Source organism: Pinus tabuliformis, chromosome 1_1, assembly GCF_031772625.1.
Source record: "Pinus tabuliformis cultivar Carrire ecotype Pingquan chromosome 1_1, CPIR1, whole genome shotgun sequence".
Lineage (NCBI taxonomy): Eukaryota > Viridiplantae > Streptophyta > Pinopsida > Pinales > Pinaceae > Pinus > Pinus tabuliformis.
In genome coordinates, this window is record NC_142297.1 from 267,081,559 (window position 1) to 267,098,981 (window position 17,423).

Here is a 17,423-nt window from a genome sequence, read left to right on the forward strand (position 1 = left end):
ATACACTTACTTTGAGGCTATTGTGGCAAGTATCCCAAGTTGTGGGACGAGCAACTTCCTTATTTACAACATTCATATAACCAGGCAGCACATTCATCCACTCAGAGCTCACCATTCGAGACATGCTTTGGTTATTTTCCAAAGGATCCCTTAGACATGGTATTTGGGAGGGATGAATATTCCAGTGGGGAAGATGACAGGGATAAAGTGCGAATGTTCATTCAGTGAATTCAGATGATTCATGAGGTAGTGTAGGCACAGTTAGATAAACGTCAAACTCAATACAAAGCTTGACATGACAAGCACTGAGTTGATCACTAGTTCTAGGTTTGAGACAAAGTGTGGCTCCACATCAGCAAAGAGAAAATTAAAGGGGAAGGAAAGAAGTTGTGACCAATCTGATATTTCCCATTCACCATATTAGAGAATATTGGAGACAATGTTTTTCGTTTGGATTTTCCAACATGCATGTATATGTACTCAGTCGTGAATGTTGAAAATTTGAAGCTTTATGAGCCTTCGTTGATCATGGACACCAAAGAGGTTGGTCAAGTTCCTACAGTGTATGATTTTACTCCTGAATACTTGGACAAGCTACCAGAGGACATCATTCTCGACAGGAAGACCAGGACTTCCCGACAAGGAGATGTGATACCTTCATATTCGTTTCAAATGAATGCATCCAAGTAAGGCTCGATGGATGGGAAAGGAGAGAGTGAAAGAGAAATTCCCTCACTTTCCAATTGACTGATAAATATTTTGGTAGTCCAAAAGCTCACTAGTGGGAAGGAATGATCTGGGTGGATCCAGAAATAGAAGTGGCCTTGAAAATAGCTCAAAAATAAAATTCCTTAGATGGAATTGAAACCATGACCACATCATAGTGTTCATTGTCATGATTCCAATGGTGTGAACAACACTAAAATTCAATTTCGTATGATCAAGTTATAGATGGTCAAATTTCTTGTCAAACTTGTCCAAGTGGCAATTACTAATGAGGCAAAAATTTGGCAGAGTCACAGTGCATAGAAAATGATAGTCATAATGGGCTAATTTGTTTCCTCTTTAATTTATCTAATATCCTTTATTTTTTGGAAAAAAAATTAACTATTGAGCTATAAAAAAATTTAAAAAATATAGATTTGGGGGGGGGGGGGGGGTTGGGGTAGGCTGCCAGCCCCGCTACCCCCCAACAATCCTTGACCAATATAAATATAATATATATACTAATAGGGTGGGCAGGCCACCCTCAGCGGACCCGCCCAACCCCTGTTAGAACTCCAGTGGAACCACATACCAAGGCCGAATCATATTATAACCGTCGAGATTAAAAATACATATAGCCATATTTGTTAAAACGATTTCACACCAAATATGGGGTGGGCAGGGTTTGAACCTTGTTTGGCCGTACATAATATGTGAAGCCTTAACATTGGGCCAACAACCCATACTTTCGTCAATCTGCCCATGAGCTTATATTTAACCTCACTTCTTCCACTTGAACCAGACTCACGAAGGGTTGACGTTAGAAACTTGAGTGGCTAGAGGTAACGAAACCATGAGTGAGGGAATCTCCAAGATGATGAAAAGATTCCTTTATAAGTAAATAGGTGTCAGTGTCAGAATTCGATAATTTTATAGTTGATTTTGCACATTTTCATGCCAAGAATCCAATCGTGCGGTCTATTTCTCCAATAGACATCTCCATTTTCAGGCCATCATCCGAAATGGAAGTATAAGGATCATTTTTTAAAGTTTTCTTGTAACTGATTTCTTTGCCTCTATTTAATGAAAGAAGGCCTCTCAACTTTGAGCAGGGTGGTGGGCTCCAGTGTTGTAGCAATAATGCTACAACTCCTGGAGCTTCCTATCTTTAATTTTATCAACCCGGTAGTTCATAACAAACTTGGAAGCAATGGTGTTGTATGCACAAGTACTAGCTCTTGTCGCAGCTGTCACTTGGTCAGATGGCACAAGTCCGCTAGGGCTCAAGCCAACTTCTATATGTTCTCAGAAGAAGCTTTCTAAATGATGAACGAAGACTATCTCAAAGGAAATTAACCTACTTTGCAAGAATGAACTGAAAGCCAACCAAACATGGAAACCCTAGTAAACCCTAATCTGACTAGCTTAATCCTTACAATGCAACGATGGGAATGTAACTCCTAAAAATGGTGTCATTACTTCTAGTGATATGAGATGAATGAATTTAAACTACTTCCATTGAAAAGAACATTGTTTTTATATTTTTTCTTAAGTGGTTGGAGTTATTATGACTTTGTTTCTTATTAGGTTTTGACTGTGCAGGGGTAGTTCGAAGGGAAGGAAGGCTTGAAAAAGGTCAGGAGGGCTAGGAGAGGTTCCAGGGGATCCCTAACATCATTCCACAGGAGTCCACAACGTTCAGGTGCTTGGAAATCGAGTTTGCAAGCTTCTACAGGATGTTTGCAGGGGATCCTACAGGAAGCTCGGGATTTCTACAGGAAGTCTGCTAACTTCTACAGGATGTTCTGCGGTTGGAGTTTTTGGTGATGGAGGAGTGAAGGAGCGGTATGGGTGGATAGGTAGGATGAAAAGGGAGCTAGTGATGGCTCACGGACAGAGAGATGGGATGGAGAGAGTGTGCATGCAGTTGGTTGATGGATAGAAGGGTGGAAGCAATGAAAAGTCAAAAAGATGGAGCTACGTGAATAGTAGAAGGGTTGGAAGGCAAACGAGCTGAACAAAGGTTAAGCAGGTGGCTTAGGCGCGGTTGAGAAGAAGAAGAAGATAATAGAACAATGTTGCGCAGTGTAAACGGAACAAATCCTCTATGTCTTACACAAAACCGAGAATTCCATCAACCTATTTTAACTGTGTTATTAAACCAACGAACAACAATGTAAACTTCAGAGAGAAATCGTGCATGGTGTTGGAACGAAGAAGTATTGCTCAAGATCAGAATGCATGGATGGATCTACAATTGAAATGACTGAAATGATGGTGTTGCAGCTTGCATGAACGTATAAGACTGCGTTTTTTGGTGGTTGGTACGGTCTACACCCCCAATCTCTAAACAGAGATGGCAGTGAGTGCACTGTCAACCTTTTCTTGGAGCTCTAATGAATTACAATCCTACTACTCTAATCTAAGCTGCTGAAAGCACTTTAACCATAAACTAATCCTACTCAATCACATTAAAGAAATTAAATTAGGAGACTGTGTTTTCCAAATGCATGTCAAAGCAAAGAAATGATGTGCTGAAAGGAAAGACAAGTAACAATACAAGGAAAAGGAGGTCTATTTCTCTCAGGTTGGGCCCTAACCTGAGAGCTATAGCTCCCTTAAGAACTCAGAATTGAATCCAAAGCTGCCTGCCTTTATTAAATAATCATGAGTCTAACAACATGCCAAAACTGGCTTACAAAAAGCAAAAACCGAGCTGTAGCTCGTGCTTAGAAATTGCAACAGTAGTTCAAAAGTTCAAAAAGCCCCTATCCAAGGCTACGGGCTCAATGTTTATACATGATGAGGATCAAGTTGGCTTCCTTAATTAGTGGAGCTCGGCTGTCCAACTAAAAGTAAACTGTTGTTCCTGTAGAATCCGTTGGCTGCCTTTTAGCTCGGTGGGGATAGCTGTTGGAGCTCGGAGTTGGGGTGGAGATCACGAGGGAGGTCATTCAAGACTGTGGACAACCTCCCTATAAACCTGCAATGCCACCTTTGTTGTCTCCTTGTCTCCATTTGCGTGGTCTTTGGTCCATTTAATATCAAAAAAACCTGAAATCATCATGTATTAGTCACATAGGAATAATGCCTACCCTTCTTCCTACAAATAACACGAATATACTAAGAAATGATGCATAAGTGATAAAAGATGAAGGGTTGAGCAAGGTAAGTAGGCCAAATGAGCCCAAATTGTACCAAAAATTGGGGCTCATCATCACCCCCTAGCTAAAATATTTGCTCATCCTTGAGCAATTTTGCTCCAGCTCCTTGTCCTTGGCCGTGAACTAGGCTCCGGAATACGCTCTTTCTTTCCTACTCTTGGTGGCTCTGCCTGTTCTGCCCTTGGTGGCGAAGAGGGTGCCGCTCCTTCCCTCTTCTTCATTTCCTTGACCTTGAGCCAGGCTTTTGAAGCTGATTGGTCTACCCTTCCTTTCCAAGTAGTTTTTTTTGGGCTTCCCCTCTCGTAGGTGACCGATATCTTCGAGGGGGACCTCTCACTGGGTGAAGTAGGGGCATCCCCTATAGCGATTTGGCTGCTAGATGGGGGTTGTGGCTTGCCCGTCTTTATTCTCGCACTTCTTCGAGCTTCAAAGTATAGAGGGGTCTCCCTCTTTCTCTTCTCCTTTGGCTTAGGAGGTGTGCTGAGGCCGGCCAGCACAGCTGCTGCATCCCTTTCACGAATATCGGCTTTCTTCTCCTTGGGTTTCACTTTTCCAGGGCTTCCTGTAGAAGACCCTGTTTTAGTCAATTTCGGGCTTCCTGTAGAAGACCCTGTTTTGGTAATTTTCGGGCTTCCTGTAGAAGACCCTTTTTCAATAATTTTCGGGCTTCCTGTAGAAGCCTGTTTCTGCTTTCCTGTAGACACAAGTGTCACCACCTTGGCTTGATTTGCTGCATGAGTTTTGCTTTTTGGTTTGGTTGCGGGTGCTGATGAGGTACTTTTGCTGATGTGGACCTTCTCAGCTTTGTCCGTTCTGCCTTGCAACCTTTTCTCTCTTGCTGTCAAGATGGGTGTGTCATCTTTTTCTTTGTCATCCTTTTTCTCATGCTTCTTCTTTTGCTCTTTCTTCTGCACTGTGGTCGGGGTCTTCTGGCCTGTTTCTTTCTTTCCCACGGCCACTGATTCTTTCTCCTCACTGCTGGAGGAACCACTTTCTTCGGTCAACATCCTTATGTCTCCATCTCTTGTCAAATTTCTAAATGCTTCCCATGAGAGGGGAACCTTGTATGAATGAAGCGCATCCTCCACGAGAAGTCTGATCAATCCATGGTGGGCTACCTAGTCTGGTATGCCTTCTTTTAACTTTGTGGCACACTCAATTAGAGACTATAGCAGGAAATAGGGGATGCTCAGTTTATTTTCTACAGGAAGATCAATCTGGTGCCTCAATTCAGTGAGCAACCTAAAGTGATACCCGTACACAATGCTAAAACAGCCTTCGTAGGTTATATACTTCATGATCTGCAGGCTAACTTCATTCCATGGTGGCAGCAAACTGGTTCTACGCACCCCATTCTTGTCTTCCGAGAATTCCTCCTCTGGGGGAAAGAATTCTTTCTTGGCCTGTTAGCTCAACTTCCTTTCTTCCTTATCCCAGGGCAAACCCATTGGAAGTTCATTAATTCGACTGATATATTGTGGGGTGAGCTTGAGGCTTAGGCCCCTGAAGTTCATGGTGGCCAATGTTTTGGATTTCGGCCTCAGAGCCTGCAAAAACTCTTCTGCCACTTCGTCGTCATAACCCTGCAATTTGTCACATAAGGATATCCATTGTGCTCGTGTGAAGAGCTCCACCACCTCAAGATTTTCCCTTAACTTTGTTGAATCAGTGGGTTCCCATCTAATAAACCCATCCAGCATGATAAAAATTGTTGCTTTAACTAGAGGTGGCGAACGCGGAAGAAATTTGGGCTACTGAGACAGAGCGTAGAATTACACTTCTGTCATGCATATAATCCACGAAGCTTATCTCTGAGGACCTTAACACAACTTAATTACATTGACATCCTGTAGAATGATAGTTTATGCACAGCAGACAACAACTGCAACAATTTCCTACGACCAGACTGTAGACGACGATTCTGCCACCTTCAAAAGCCAATTGCATGGAGAGTTTAGGTTTACCTTTTTAATCCGCCACCTTTTGACGTGAGGAACCCGCCTTCCTATAGAAACAGCTTTCCTGTAGGAGCAACGCGTGATTTCTGGGAAAGACTGCAGTTGGTCTGCGCTCTTGGTGTTGCTTCACAGGCGTTCTGATAGCCAAAGGCTCGGCGTATCGAACTGCAGAGGGATCCAGATGACCACTCGCATTCCAAACGGTGAATGATAAATGCATGGGGCGATCTAGCCGATTAGATTTTGAATCGGCAGAATCCGTGGCACGGGGGTGAGCTGTCCCCGCCGGACCGTTGGATGACGTCGTCCTATCATTTGCCTGCGAGTTCACTTACTGCCGCATCATCCCCCCGCAGATCCGCCGCCGTCTCTTCTCCTAAATACGTTTTTCCCGACGGGATTGCTCTCACGTGTGTGCTGCCCATTCCTTTTTCCATGGCCGCCACCCAAACATCCGACTAGACCATTAACTGGTCGACGTGGCCAGTCAAATGACCATACAACCGCTCAACCCATTCACTTCACACTTTGCAAACAATTCGAAGTAAAATTCATGCAATCTGATGGAAGAAAGGGTCGAGACACTTACCTGTGCAGCCGCAACACGATTTTTCGGTTTTTGGACGATGATGAGTGGATTCGTTTGCCGCTGATGAATTTGCACAGGCCCAGAGGTTCATGTTTACAGGCTGCCGACGATGGATTGGATGTTGTGGCTGCATGCACCCGCGTTTTCATTGCATATGGCTAGCACTGTGATTGGTGTACAGTCTAGCGGGCTTAACTGTTACAGGACTCCCGCAGGATGTCTTGTAACAGTTCTTCCTCCTCGGGTGCATGCTGCACGATGAAGGATTTGGCCTCACGATCATGCTCCCTGAGCTCATGGATGGCTGGGATGGATATGGTATGACATCTCAGCATTTTTTTTATCTTAAAAATTGCTTTCTCTTTGATAACTCAACGATCTTCTTTGCTAGTGCAGGTAACTTCATTGCATGTCAACAAGGATGGTAGGACGAGGTGACAATGGTGTGCAAGGGTGACAACAGTAGCTTGCATGCGTCCAAACCGATCCTTAGTCATTAGATCCCCTCATAGAATTAATTCTGGGCCGTCCTGAACTTCTATAGGAAGTTTCCTGTAGAAATACAGAGCTTCCTGTAGAAAGTTTGTGTTTCCTGTAGAAAGTCTGCACCTTCCTGTAGAAAATCTGCATCTTCCTGTAGAAGACTCAAGCCGTGATAAAATGGTGCACATACCTTGGGGAAAATGAGTATTCTTGGAGGAGGTGCTGGTGAGGTCTCCTGACAGCATGATAAGGATCCTTGGCTTTGAGTTGAGAGGCTTCCTCTCCTCCCTAGAACACCTGCAACCTGCATGCAATTTTACATTATGAACTTGTTGTCCTTGTCTTTTTTGCTTATTGTTTTTTTATTTTTTATTTTTTCTTCTTTTTTTTTTTTTGAAAGATAACAGGGGCGCCTCAATGAGGTTTTCACCCTTGCCATTTGCCTTAAGCGCCTCAGAGAGGTTTTCGCTCAAGGATCTTTTCGAATCTCTTTTTTTTTTTAAAGACAATAGGGGCACCTCAATGAGGTTTTCACCCCTACCACCTGCCTTGGGTGCCTCAGAGAGGTTTTCACCGAAGGATCTTTATTATTATTATTATTATTTTTTTAAATCTTTCAGGGTATGCCCAAAGCAGAGGCAGAACCCTTCTCTATGACCATCACTGGTTTCTCCATAGTTTTGATGAACTCTTGTCTTGAGAGAGGCTTCCTGTAGATCTTCAAGCGATGCCCATTGACAAGCATGGGGATGACTTCCTCATCAATGGTTCGAATAAGAACAGATCCATTGTCATGGCATTTTTCCACTTCATATGGTCCTAGCCATCTGGTTCTCAGCTTCCCCTTGAAATCTTTGTATCTGGAGTCATACAACAAGGCCCAATCTCCCGGCTGGAATTGCTTGTCATGGAGATGTTGGTCATGCCACACCTTTCTCTGCAGTTGAACCACTTCTGAGTGAAGGAGGGCCTGCATCCGGTGCTCGTCCAGTCCATTCAGCTGCAATAGCCTTTCTTGTTGTGCATGGCTGAGATCTAGATCTAGCTGAGCTACCATCCTTAAAGTGTTGTACTCAAACTCAATGGACAGCAAAGCTTTCTTCCCATAGACCAGCTCATAAGGTGTGAAGCCGGTGTGGTCTTCCAGGTGGTGTTGTAAGCCCATGTGGCCTCAACCAGGCGATCTGCCGAGTCCTTTCTGCTGCTTCTCACCACCTTAGTCAAGATACCTTCTAATGCTCTATTGGTGACTTCCACCTGCCCATTTGCTTGAGGGTGATAGGGGGTGGAAGTCCTATGCTTGATCTTGTGATGAGCTAGCAGGTATTCAACTAGGTTGGATGTGAACTGGCTCCCTTGATCGTTGACCAGCTCTCTTGGGTAGCCAAACTTGTAGAAGATGTTTTCTCTTAAGAACTCGGCCACCTTCTCTTTTGTTGCTGCCTTGATTGCTTTAGTCCCTGCCCACTTTGTCAGGTAGTTAGTGCACACAATGATGTAAGACCTTTTCCTTGAAGGAGGGTTGATTTGACCCACAAAATCCATACCCCACTTCTGAAATGGCTCAAGAGTCACTTGAGGTTGGAGAGGCATCTCATCCCTTGGAGTCGGTTTCCCCATTCTTTGGCATCGGTCATATCGGCTGATATATCTTCTGACATCTTGATGAAGTGTGGGCCAATAGTAGTCTGCCTGCAGGATTTTGAAGGCAGTCCTCTTAGCTGCAAAATGTCCTCCACAAGGCCCATCATGACAGGTGAGGAGGATATCAAAGACTTCCTCCTCCCTTACACAACGCCTTAAGATCTGATCGGGGCCAAGCTTGAACAGATTGCCCCCGATCCAAGTAAATGAGGCACTTTTTCTGATGATTCTGCTCTTCTCTCTTGAAGATAGGTGCGGAGGAAACTGTGCTGAAACAAGGTAGTTTGCTATATCAGCAAACCATGGAGAGAGTACTGAGATAGCAAACAGATGTTCATCGGGCATCTGGTCATCCACTGTCCCATCCTCATCTGTAGACAAATCCAATCTAGATAAAAAGTCAGCAACAACATTTTCTTTACCTGGTTTGTCAACAATGGTCAAATCAAACTTCTGCAACAAAAGTAACCATCTAATAATACGAGCATTCACATCTGGTTTATTCATTAAATATCTAATTACAGCATGGTCTGTATGTACAAATGTTTGGTAGCTAGTGATGTAATGTCGGAACTTGTTCAGTGCATGGACCACAGCCAAAAACTCTTTCTCAGTTACAGTGTAATTCAGTTCAGCTTTGGACAAGTTTTTGCTAACAAAGTAAATGGCATATGGAAGTTTTTGTTCAACTTGTCCTAAAGCTGCACCTATGGCTTTGTTCGAGGCATCAGTGTGGATGTGGAAAGGTAGGGCCCAGTTTGGACCTCTCAAGATTGGGGCTGACACCAACTTGTCCTTCAATTCATTCAAAGCCCTCTGACAATCGTCAGTCCATTTAAACTCCACATCTTTTGCCAACAGGCCAAACAATGGCGAGGCTAGCTTGCTGAAGTCTTTAATGAATCTCCTGTAATACCCTGCTAATCCTAAGAAACTATGAACATCCCTTACCTTTTGAGGAGGTGGAACCTTCTTGATAAGAGCAATTTTGTTAGGATCCACTTGTAACCCTTGGCAAGAAATGGTATGGCCTAGCACGGTCCCTTCAGTCATCAAGAATTCACATTTTTCAGGACTAAGGGACAGGTTCATCTCAATGCATTTGGTTAGGACCTTTCCCAGATTGGACAATGCTTCCTGGAAGTTGGACCCGTAAGGAGTGAAGTCATCCATATAGATTTCCACCGCATCATGGACCAACTCCGAGAAGATGCTCAAGACAGCTCTCTGGAAGGTAGCAGGAGCATTGCATAGCCCAAAGGGAAGAACTCGGTAGGCAAAGGTACCCCAAGGAAAAGTGAAGGTGGTCTTATCTTGGTCTTCCGGGCTGATTTGGATCTGGTTGTACCCGCTAAACCCATCAAGGAAAGAGAAGAACTTCTTTCCTGCCAGTCCATCCAACACTTGATCTATGAAAGGTAGAGGGAAATGGTCTTTCTTGGTAGATTTGTTCAGTTCTTGATAGTCCAAACAGATTCTCCACTTCCCATTTTTCTTGGGAACCAACACCAGAGGGGACACCCATTCACTATCTGAGATGGGGTAAATGAATCCGACATGCAATAGTTTTTGCAATTCTTCCTTGACAATGTCCTTAAGGGCTGGGTTCATTCTCCTCTGAGGTTGCCTAACCGGTTTACAATCCTCCTTGATGTATATGTGATGGGTACAGACCGAGGGATGGACTCCTTTCATCTCCTTATAGCTCCAAGCAAAAGCATCTAGGTGACTAGCCAACAGGCTACACAGCTCCTTTTCCTCAGAAGGAGATAGGGAGGAGCTGATCTTTAACATTCTCTCAGGGCCGAAATTCACATTCTTGACTCTGGGAGTGACAGGGTTGGTTGTACAAAGATCCACTAAGGTGCTGGCTTGGGCATCCTCCACCAATTTCTCTAAGGATAGTGCACTGGAAGGTGGATTCTGGATCAAGGTCTCAATCAAGTCATCCTCGGTTGGGGGGTCTCTTCTAGTGGTATCTAGGGTGCACAAAGGTGTTGAGTACACTTCATCCTCTTCTCCTTCCTCCAACCAAAGTGGTAAGTTATGCTCTAAGGAAGGTTGGGTAGGAGGGTATAGGACTAGCTGCTTGGACATAGGACCATTTTTTATGGTCATATTTCCTGCACGACAACTTATGTAAGCATCTGCAGTGGCTAACCAAGGCCTTCCCAAAATGAGAGGATATCCAGTAAGCTTTGCCTTGGGTTGCAGAACCAGGAAATCTGCAAGGTATTCCCAAGAGTCGACAGAGACCAAGACATCCTCCACAATCCCTTCGGGAGTCACAGTGGAGCGATCTGCAAGTTGCAGAATTGTCGAGGTCTTCCTCAAGGAACCCTGAAGATTGAGTTTGAGCATGGTATCCCTGGTCATCACATTAATGGCAACCCCCAAATCAATCAAGGTGTGAGGTATGATGGTGCCATTGATGTGGACATCTACTACAGGACTCCCAGGATCTAGATACTTTGGGCAGATGACTTGTCCTAACATAAGGTCAGACAGTTGTCCTAAGACATTGATGGTTGAAGCATCTCTCTTTCGCCTGCCTGGGTGTTTGAAGCACTTTTCCTTAACCAGTTTGTAGTATATTGGCACATCCTTGATGGCTTGGAGAAGTGGTATTTTCACACACAACTGCTTGAGCTCTCCCAAAAGCTCATCCTCTTCTAGGTTGGGTTGTGTGGTGGCTGTTAGTCTCTCATGAAAGGGTGGAATAGCCTTTGGTTCACTTTCCTGTTTATCTTCCTCATCCTTTGGGGGAGGAGGTTGGCGATCTGGAAGAGTCTTTCCAGATCGAAGATTGATCTCCTGGATCTCCACAGCATAAGTAGGGCATGATGTTTCCCCAATGTATACCTGCTGGCCCTGTCTATTGTTGGGGTTCGGGTTCGGTTGAGCAGGTATTTGAGGTTGCCTTGGAGGAGCAGGAGGTAATGGCTGAGGTTGAACTGGTGGTGGAGGCAAAATGGCGGGAGGAGTGTTGTACTCGGGCCTCCACCGTGACTGAGGTGCATTCCACTGAGGCTGTGGCTGGGCATGTGAGTGATAGGAATGAGTAGTGGGTTGAGTAGGGTACTGAGGTGGGTAAGACCATGGACGAGGCATAGACCATGAAGGATGAGCAGGGGGACCCCAGGAAGGCATAGGAGTCGATTGGTTGGGGCTATAATAAGCATGAGGTGCCCCTTGCATCCCCTGCTGGTAAGGTCTAGGTCCTTGTGGCCTCCTTTGGTTGAGGTAATAGAGAGGTTCAGTGGGAGCTTCTGTCCCTTGGTACATAGCTTTAAACCCAGGTAAGGTTGGACATTGATTTGTGGGATGGTCCTCCTCACAAACGAAGCACACTTCAACCGAATGCAATGGGCATTCATTCTTAGGGTGTCTCCTTGTACATCTAGGGCAGAAGATAGCCAAGGCCCTCTCAGCTTCTTCCTTCTTTTGCTGGATCCTGAATGTGTTCAGTTGCATGGCAATGGTCTGTCTCACCTCACTCTTATGATCTTCTAATTGATTTGCAAACTCATGCTTGGAGAAAGGAATACTAGCTGAGAGAGGGTTTCCTATACCTCGTTTCCGGGCTACCCTAGAGTGGTTTCTAAACACAGTCTTGATGTCCTCATAAGGCAGTTGGTAAATATCCCCCCCAGCTAACATGTGAAGGGTATCTAAGAGGTCTTCAGGGGCTCCTCGGAGCAGGACCAACTTGAGGGATTCAGGGTCAAGTGTGCACCTGGCCCGCTTATAGCTAAGTTGGAACCTCTCCTCATAATCCTCTAAGGACTCATCATTTCCCATGGTCATCCGAAAGATTTCTCCCTTGGTTTCCTTGGACCTACAGTAGTCCCGGTAGTCGGTATTGAAAGCTTGTTGCATCTGAGCCCAAGTAGTGATACTATTCCCAGGTAAGCCCATGAACCAGCGTAATGCTGCATCCTTAAGAGTTGAAGGGAAGAGTTTCAACTTCTGCTCATCTTCAGTATAATCATAGGTTCTACAAAGGACAACAAACTCAAATAGGAAGGTATCAGGATCTTCAGTAGTCAGTCCATGGAAGTGAGGCAAAGCGGAGGGGCTAATGTTTTTCATTTTCATTTATCCATTGGTCTCTCGAATGGGAAAGGCACCTTCTATTCTCTCATCTTCTCTTCTATTGTCAGCCATGGCTTCAGATGGGATGGTCTCTAATTCTGCTTCTGCTATAGGATCTTCGTATATCTCCGGAGGTTCACCTACAGGTTCTTCTGGATCACTGTCACCGAAGAAGAGAGAAGGGTGACTCAGTGATGTGGTGGGGGTGTTGGGTAGGAATTTGCCTATTTTATCTCGGTTCCTACGAGGCATGAAATGGAAAGACTTTTTTTTTTTTTTTGATTGCTTTTGTTTTTCTTTGGTACCTGCAAAACTGAAACAGATTGATCTACAACTAACTATCTTACTGAAATAGAGAAGCATAATTAAATTGAAAGCAGGAAAGAACTGTTGGGTCGGTAATATGCCATTATTATTGTCACTTGTGAATGTTTAATCCACCCATTTCTACCATTCTTCATCATGTCATTTATTATAATTTATTATATAAATCCATTTTATGATGATTTATGCTCTTACATTATTTATTCTCCTTTATTTCTAATAAATTGATGATTATGCATTATTTTACCAATGATAGTTCTAATAAGTTGGTTGTAACATTATTCAACATTTTTAGCCTCCAAGGTAACTTCCATATTGAAGATTTGATTTTTAAATCTGCCAACTCAGAAATTCGCTGGTTTAAGGAGTGACAGTTTTGCGGTTGAGATTCGAAGCAAATGAAGACGAATTTGGAAAATCCGGAACATGGGTTTTGTCCAGAACGGGCCCAATTAACTTTACTAACGAACGGTTTGCCCAAATTCGGCTTGTACAGGGAGAAGCGCAGGGTTCTTTGAGCACGATTTTCTCATATTTGCAGTTGCGGCCGTCCTCCAAATCTCAGTTGCAAACCCAAATTCGTCTTGCTTTTGTTGAAGAGATGAGGGGAAATATATTTTCTTGTTGATCATCTGGTTAGAATCAACCTAAATTTGTAAAACAAATCATGTTGTAATTATCTATGCTCTGATCTTTCTCTATTTAATGAAACCAAAGATCAGAGGAGAGGGGATGGTTTTTGTAATTTTACAGTTTCAGAATAAACTTTGATCGTTGAGTCTCATTGAGACCTGATTTTGTTATACTTTTGTGGATGCGATTAATATAGAAGACTTGGTGTTCATTCCGTCGCTGCATCTGGAGTAACTTAAGGCAGTGTTCCATTGGCAGCCAAGGGCCCGGCTCCGAAGGACACTTGCCTTTGTATCATTATACGGTGATCTGCGTGTGGATTGTTTATCTTTATTACGTAGTAATCTGATACATCTTTTATGTGATATGCTATGCTTCGTTATAACTGATATCTGAATGAGTTCTTTATCTCATGTCTCTGCATTTATTCGAATTGCATCTTTCAGCTATTTCTGTAGCGGAATGTTGGTATGAATGTTATTGTTATCAAATCCATGTGAAATAGTATTTGTAAGACTTGAAAGCAATATTACTTCGTTCAGAAACATAGTCATATCATCCATTACTCTCAGATTGCTGTAGTAGTAGAGAACGTGTACATACGGTTGAGGATTGTTGTTCCATTAGTGTGTTTTATAATGAACTGTTGTTCAATAATTCATTTGTAAATATCTTCTTGTAAAGTAAAGATCAATGGAATTGCTTTTGTCGATTGTTATTTGATTGCGGAATGAGAATTCAGTTCTAACGCGCGAGATTTAGTTCTTTTAATTGCTATTTCATTTACTGTTGTCCATTTCGTTTCATGCTACTTTTTGCCATTCCTTTTACTTGCATTTATTGCTTTGGTGTGAGAGAAGGTCCAAGGCTGTCGTGAGCCTCAGCAAATGCTACCACGCTCCCTGATCCATGGTCCATGCTCTAATTCCTTTTGCATCAATTTCTAGAGGACTGAGTTATTGCTACCATATCCTCGATTGATGGTTGTTTGAATGAATGATTTAGTTTCTTGATGTTCCAATTAGATTTTGTTTCAAGCATTCATTTACTTTTGGGTTTTAAGCACTGTACTACTAAACATTACTCTTAAGTAAATAGCCGCCTCAGACAGAGTACACTCTTGAAATAAAAGTCGTCCCTGGGTTGATAATTAATGTGAGGTAATTAGGAGTTCACAAGACACCTTTCTATCGCTACACAAGAACTAATCTACTTTGCTCAAATGAAATTGCAGGAGTGGAAATGCTAGTCTGCGCTTGCAGAATTGAAAGTCTAATCTACGCTTGCAGAAATGAAATTGCAGAATTGAAATGCTAATCTATGAAAGCGAGAAATGCTAATCTATGAAATCAGGAAATGTCTATGCTACTTTTTCAGAATGGAAATGAAATAAACTACTTAGCAGAAGGCAAGAGTAAGAAAATAGAAGAAAAGCAACAATTACTAATACTCTGACGCTTCCCCGGCAACGGCGCCAAAAAGATGGTGGGCTCCAGTATTGTAGCAATAATGCTACAACTCCTGGAGCTTCCTATCTCTAATTTTATCAACCCGGTAGTTCGTAACAAACTTGGAAGCGACGGTGCTGTATGCACAAGTACTAGCTCTTGTCGCAGCTGTCACTTGGTCAGCTGGCACAAGTCCGCTAGGGCTCAAGCCAACTTCTATATGTTCTCAGAAGAATCTTTCTAAATGATGAACGAAGACTATCTCAAAGGAAATTAACCTACTTTGCAAGAATGAACTGAAAGCCAACCAAACATGGAAACCCTAGTAAACCCTAATCTGACTAGCTTAATCCTTACAATGCAACGATGGGAATGTAACTCCTAAAAATGGTGTCATTACTTCTAGTGATATGAGATGCATGAATTTAAACTACTTCCATTGAAAAGAACATTGTTTTTATATTTTTGCTTAAGTGGTTGGAGTTATTATGACTTTGTTTCTTATTAGGTTTTGACTGTGCAGGGGTAGTTCGAAGGGAAGGAAGGCTTGAAAAAGGTCAGGAGGGCTAGGAGAGGTTCCAGGGGATCCCTAACATCATTCCACAGGAGTCCACAACGTTCAGGTGCTTGGAAAACGAGTTTGCAGGCTTCTATAGGATGTCTGCAGGGGATCCTACAGGAAGCTCGGGATTTCTACAGGAAGTTTGCTAACTTCTACAGGATGTTCTGCGGTTGGAGTTTTTGGTGATGGAGGAGTGAAGGAGCGGTATGGGTGGATAGGTAGGATGAAAAGGGAGCTAGTGATGGCTCAGGGACAGAGAGATGGGATGGAGAGAGTGTGCATGCAGTTGGTTGATGGATAGAAGGGTGGAAGCAATGAAAAGTCAAAAAGATGGAGCTACGTGAACAGTAGAAGGGTTGGAAGGCAAATGAGCTGAACAGAGGTTAAGCAGGTGGCTTAGGCGCGGTTGAGAAGAAGAAGAAGATAATAGAACAATGTTGCGCAGTGTAAATGGAAAAAATCCTCTATGTCTTGCACAAAACCGAGAATTCCATCAACCTATTTTAACTGTGCTATTAAACCAACGAACAGCAATGTAAACTTCAGAGAGAAATCGTTCATGGTGTTGGAACGAAGAAGTATTGCTCAAGATCAGAATGCATGGATGGATCTACAATTGAAATGACTGAAATGATGGTGTTGCATCTTGCATGAACGTATAAGACTTTGTTTTTTGGTGGTTGGTACGGTCTACACCCCCAATCTCTAAACAGAGATGGCAGTGAGTGCACTGTCAACCTTTTCTTGGAGCTCTAATGAATTACAATCCTCCTACTCTAATCTAAGCTGCTGAAAGCACTTTAACCATAAACTAATCCTACTCAATCACATTAAAGACATTAAATCAGCAGACTGTGTTTTCCAAATGCATGTCAAAGCAAAGAAATGATGTGCTGAAAGGAAAGACAAGTAACAATACAAGGAAAAGGAGGTCTATTGCTCTCAGGTTGGGCCCTAACCTGAGAGCTATAGCTCCCTTAAGAACTCAGAATTGAATCCAAAGCTGCCTGCCTTTATTAAATAATCATGAGTCTAACAACATGCCAAAACTGGCTTACAGAAAGCAAAAACCGAGCTGTAGCTCGTGCTTAGAAATTGCAACAGTAGTTCAAAAGTTCAAAAAGCTCCTATCCAAGGCTACGGGCTCAATATTTATACATGATGAGGATCAAGCTGGCTTCCTCAATTATTGGAGCTCGACTATCCAACTAAAAGTAAACTGTTGTTCCTGTAGAATCCGTTGGTTGCCTTTTAAGTCGGTGGGGATAGCTATTGGAGCTCGAAGTTGGGGTGGAGATCACGAGGGAGGTCATTCAAGACTATGGAAAACCTCCCTATAAACCTGCAATGCCAACTTTGCTGTCTCCTTGTCTCCATTTGCGTGGTCTTTGCTCCATTTAATGTCAAAAAAACTTGAAATCATCATGTATTAGTCACATAGGAATAATGTCTGCCCTTCTTCCTACAAATAACACGAATATACTAATAAATGATGCATAAGTGATAAAAGATGAAGGATTGAGCAAGGTAAGTAGGCCAAATGAGCCCAAATTGTTACCAAAAATTGGAGTTCATCACAGGGCCCAAAAGTGTACCCCACATTGTGTGAATTTTTTTATCAAATCATTTGTGTGCCTTTGATCTCATGGTTGTTTTCTGATTTCCACTTCTTTTTCATGTGTTAAGTTACTTGGTTAATATGCTCTTTTATATGCAATTCAAAGTGGTCCTAATGTTTAAGAGCATGTGGTTCCTCCTAAGAGGTCACAAGTTAAAAATGAGAGGGTGTAGAGTATGTATGCCTTCGTGGACTTAGTA